Consider the following 6,000-nt stretch of genomic DNA (forward strand, 5'->3'; position numbering starts at 1 on the left):
ACTACTCTATGAAACATCACTACATTTTATGGAACTCCACTCAATGAAACTCCATGCCACTCCACTATACGACACCCCACTCCACTCTACGACATACCACTCCACTCTATGCCACTCCACTTTACACCCCTCTACTCTAAGACAACCTCTGACATAAGATTTTATGACACACCACTCCACTCTACTTTATGACACCCACTACTCTCTACGCCACTGTACTCTACTCTACGATGCTCCATTCCACACTATACCACTCAAATTTAGGCCACTCTAGTCTACACTTCTCTACTATACGCCATAACACTCTACATCACAACACTGTACGCATCAAGACTCTACGTCATGACACTTACACCACAACACTGTACGACATGACACTCTATGACACTCCACTGTACAACACTTCACGACACTCTCCTCCACTGTATTCTATGACACTTCACTTGACAATACTCCTCACTATGATTTGAAACACATTTTTATTAAAAATCAAACTTTGAAATCCAATGAAAAAAACAAAGGTTTTACATTAGTTATAGTTGAGAAAACTTGATTTACTATTTTATACAAAATAACTTAACTACACAAACATCAGAAATTATAAAGTTATAGTTATAACTTAAACCTTTAATTTACGCACTGGGAAAAACTTGCATGCAAGGGGCCCTCCTCCCCCAAGATAGGCTCTGGGGACCCTATCCTCTATCCTCAGAATCTGAATCACAGTGTCATGCAATCCCATCCCACTGCAGGGAACACTGCGGTTTCCTACCTCGGAGAATGCAAGAAGAAAAGTAAAATAGTACACATATTCCACTGTTGGAATCCAAAATTCAAATTACTTGGTGTAAGTCGTGCACTGCCTATGTGATTCCTTAAAACGTTTCTACTGCTTTGCTGTGCACCTGGGACTCACTTACCACCGGAAGTGTAAATACAAATGTTTAAGTTGCAGCTCTACTGCATGTAGGGCTGTCTCCCTGGGCACTAGTTCTAATGCTGTTTTAAACCAGCTTAATTTTCGTGAACAAAAGATTCTTCTCTGGTGTTCTTTGAAATATCAATTATGTTAACATAATTGATATTTCAAAGAACACCAGAGAAGAATCTTTTGTTCACGAAAATTAAGCTGGTTTAAAACCGCATTAGAACTAGTGCCCAGGGAGACAGCCCTACATGCAGGAATCCAAAATTCCACATGGTTTGAATACGGAAGAAGAACTAAAAATACACCTTGATTATATATAAATTTCTAATTTAAGCTATCAGTTGTCTCTTTTTATCTGCTATTGCCTTCCGTCTTTTTCAATCCCATGTTTGTTTGGTTTAAGTTTGGTTGTTTATGCCTTTTTTAATTGTGTATTTAATCCACACAGGTCCACGGACCAAGATTGAGAGGAGATGACTGAGAGCTAAGAGTTGTTTTATTATTTGATTATTCTTATATAATATTAATTATGTCTTGCCATTTGGGTTTTGTTTTTGAGTATTTATTCTTGGTATGATATTGTTTTGTGTCTGCAAACTATTGCCCACTTGGGCGGGTATTGTGAAAAAGCATTGATCTATATTGACTTTCGTGAAGATGCTAATATTCTTCTGCCAAAACTTTTTTCTGAAAAAAGTGTTTTTTAGATATTTCATTTGATGACAAATTATTGTAACTTGTCTGTTTAATTCTTTTGTGATATGGCCAGACCATCATGAACTATATGATTTGTCTATTTAGTTCTAGCTCTATTTTGGAATAGTGTCTCCTTGATGACACATCATATTCACATAAGTTTGATTTAATTGCAATACTTTATTTGGGCACTATTTTTGGAACGCCTTGTTTATTATCTGAATTACAATTTATGAATTCATTAGATCATATATGTATTGTTTCTAGATATAGAGTAGCACATTCCAAGATGGCGCCTATGCTGTTCACTTATTGTTGTGATATCTGCACCATTCTCAATTTCTGTGATTTTCCTGTGCATTACACCTGAGTTGTTTCACGGCAACACTATTACCCGTGATCAACGTCTGGTGGGTCAGAAACACGTAGGGTTGCTAGAGCGTCATTAAATTAAATCTTTTGCATTAGAAAAGCTCCTGGAATGCACGTTGTTCTGTTGTCTACAGAAGTATTTGCTTAGGCTGAAGGTTCCTCTTGCCTGACTTTACTTACTTAAAATTTTCAGGGTGATTGGTCAAGCTGGGGGCTGAGAGAAAGGGAAGGTCCTAAAACGATTTTTCCCCATGCAATTTTCCATAGGAAAATTAGACATAGCTACAGCCAATAGGCTGAACGGAATTACACCAAATTTGGCAGAAAGCTAAATCTTGATCCAGAAAGTGTGTTTTTTGTGATTTGGTGCAAATCCATTCAGTAGTTTTTGAAAAAATGTACAGGTCAAAATGTATGCATATATCAAGCCATAGAGAATCGGCGGGCCTGACAGATCTTAAGATAAGATCTGATAGGCTGTTATCATATCAATAAAGATGTGGCAGCAGCCATTTTGGAACTTGTGAACTTCTCCTGTCATGAAAAAAGGTTTAAAAAAAAAACAAATAGAAGGGCCGAAGCTGGATTGATAAAAAAAACGTCACTGCAAATCTTGGGAGCATCTGCAGATCAACAATTTTTTTTTATAATGTGCCATTTTTTAAACCCCCTCCCAGCCCTTCGGGTGGGCCAGGTCCAGGCAAGGTGTTGGGATTATTTCTGAAGGGGAGGGTGTGTACGGACCCCTCTCTTAGCCCCATGGACACTTTTCCAGATACAGATTCCTTTGTAAAGATGTGAATACAGCCCCATCCCCGGGACATTTCCAGCCCCCTTGCACCCCATCCCCTGGGGCTGAGTCATGTGTTAGGAGGATAGGGGCATGAGACCCCCTCTCCAAGCCTTATCAATGCCCCAGGAACCCAGTCCTCAGACTGTTTAAACTTCTATTGGGAGGAGGGTTTGCGGCTCCAGCCTCCTAAAGCCATGGTATGGCCACCAGGATCACACCCTCCAGGGCCTGCTTAGTGACGGTGTCCCAGGGACCCGATCCTCCAGGACACCGTTGATTCCCATCCTGTAAGAGTTCAGGCAGGAAAGGCTCCTGAGCTCCCACCTGGTGGGAGCAGAAAATCTCCTGCCGTGTGGGGGCACAAATGTTTTTTCCTGCCCAAACTCTCCGCAGTGGCCCATTAGGAGAGGTCGCACATCCAATTTCTCATTAATGGGGCAAAAGGGGATGTTCGTGCTATCGCTATTCGTCTCTTGATCAAGACGTTTGCTTAATCTATAAATTTTATGGCATATTTATTCATTTTGGTATTTGACAGGATCCCCAATGAACATGTGACCGGGTCCATGTTCATTGCAGTTTACCAGTTATTTCTGCCGGTTATTGCTGCTGTCTGGGACCAGAACTGTGCGACCTCCGCCAAGTCCATACCCTATGGTAGAAATTGGCTTACAGGCATGGGCATCGAGGACATCCCCAGGAACATACGTATGACCCACCTGGGTGTTAGCAACGTGTGATGTAAATAGATGAATTGAGTGTATTTGAGGCGGGGATTCCTCAGTATCCTTTTACGTATTCCAAGGAGGATGTCCATTGCCTGCCGGTCAGGTCTTGATGCAAAGGGCCCATTTATTGAGGAATCAAAGTAGTCGGATCTGTGTACCCCAGAAGGTCACCACATATCAATGTGACTGAGCTCCTATTGTCACCATGACTAAGTACTTATTTATTTATTTATTTTAAAAGTTTTATATAGCGCTGGCTAGACCCAGAGGTATCAGAGTGCTTTACATGAGTTACAGCGAGTTACAGGTTACATAGTTACTTCACTTAAATCAAAGCGTCACAGGGGGCGGAGGAGGGGCAGAGGGGGGAATAGACAACGGGAAAAACAAGCAAAATAATGTCAGATGTCCGGCTGGGTAGGTGACGGCCGAGGGGTTGAAACCAGGGCCAGACTCCCCTTTAGCTGCATATGACAGCTCCACTGGGCATCCGCCAAGGTTGCTCGTGCATCAAGGTGAGTACAAACAGTTTTGGTAACTGCCCAGGGGGCGTCGTCAGAGGTCCATCAGAAGTTTTGAGGAACGTTATTATGAGTTATATATAGTGCTGGCTAGACCTGTAGGTATCAGAGCACTTTACATTAGGCTACGCACTGTTACAGAGAATGAAAACAAATACACATTGCGTCAAAAATTAAGCAACAAATTGGGAGAGGAAAGAAAGGTGAGACAAATAGAGAGGAGGGGGAATGGGGAAGTGTGAAGGGCGAGGATGAGGGAAAACACAGCAGGAGAGACGAAGTAGGCGAGACGAAAGAAGTCTGCCCAAAGACCGACTGGGTAGGTGACGTCTGAGGAGGGAATCCACAGCCCGTCTTCCCAATAACTAAACAGGTAGCTCCATCAGGCATCAGTCAGATAGCTAGGTCTCAACTGATGAGGGAAAAATCACAGAAGAAAGTTCAGTGGATAGACAGGGTGGGAACTATGAGCAAGTACGGGTGAGGGCAAATGTCAATAGCTGGAAAGAGGAGAAGAGTAGAGAGGAGGGGGTGGGGTATGGAGAAGAGGAGAAGGGAGAAAAGTCCAGTAGAGAGACACAGGAGAGTTTGCCCAAAGACCGGCTGGGTAGGTGATGGTCAAGGAGGGAAATCCATAGCCAATCTCCCCTTTAGCTCGCGAGGTAGCTCCACCGGGCGTCAGTCAAAATGTCAAGGTCTCAGCTGCCGATGGAAAGATCTCTGAGTCAAATGGCATGGAGAGTGAGCAGGAGCAGGGTCGGTTTGGGAGTGCCCTGTTGGCACCTCATCAGCATGGCCTGGGCGATGTCATGAGAGAGCGCACAGGACGCCCCTGATAGTCTACCTTGATGCTTTCTCGAGCTTTGCGGAGTACCATTTCCTTAGTCATGAAGGAGGCACATTTAGCCAAGATGTCTCTTGGGCGTTGATTCCTTCCCTGCTGTGCCAGGTCCACCCTGTGAACACGCTCCAGATGAATTTCTCGAGATCCCTCGCCAATGACGCTGTTGAAGAAGCCCACCATGTACTCCTCCAGATCTGCTCCTTCGCGGCCCTCCTCCAGGCTGCGCACCCTTATATTCTGGTCGAAGTAGGTACTTATGTCTGTTTTGATGTTGTTCCATAGTTCTCTCTTAAAGTCCCGAAGCGTTGCCGGGAGATCTTCCCGGGTGAGCGCGATCCCCCCTGCCTCCTGATTACGCTCTGGCTCCTGACTGTCCCCTGTGTTGGAGGCCCCAAAGTAGCTGGAGACCTTGTTGGGCTGCACTTTTTGGGGAGGCATATGGTAAGCTCCCAGCCCTACACTTCTCCCTTTCGCGCACGTGTCTCCAGCTTTGGAGAGGATGGGCCGTATTGTCATATGGATAGCTGTGAGGGCTCCCTGACTCAGACTCCCCCCTTTTCTCTGAGTAGGCACCCTGATTCTCTGGAACTCTTCGGCAGTGGGTTGCCCCGTTGGTAAAGGAGCACTGAGGTAAACGGATCTCTCAGCGCGTGCTGAATATGTAGTGTATCAGATGTTTGTGGTTCTATATGATCTGGTCCCTACACAGCTCAGATTGGTTTTTATCAGAGAATTGTACGTCATGAATTTCCCCCATTGGTACCAAAGTGATCCCCAACCTCTTGAAAAGTCATCTGCATGCTGTACCTGTCGCCCACATTGGCCAGTCCCGCCTCCATCCATGGTCTAGGGTTGTGGCGGTCACCAACGTATAATTTGGGCTCCCGGTTTTATGGTATTTATATTTTTGTCATTTCCGTCTATATTTATCCATTTTTATTTTTTGCTACTTTTACCTGCATTTATCCATATTTATTTTAAGTTTTGGGAAAAAAGAAGCTGAAATGTGTACATTTCTGCATTTATTTAACTAGTTAATGTACACTTGTACCTAAACGCCTGACAGGTTTCAATGATATATACACACTCAGATTGTAAAATATGCACTTATAAGAAAA

Source organism: Lissotriton helveticus, chromosome 5_1, assembly GCF_964261635.1.
Source record: "Lissotriton helveticus chromosome 5_1, aLisHel1.1, whole genome shotgun sequence".
In the NCBI taxonomy this organism is placed as follows: domain Eukaryota; kingdom Metazoa; phylum Chordata; class Amphibia; order Caudata; family Salamandridae; genus Lissotriton; species Lissotriton helveticus.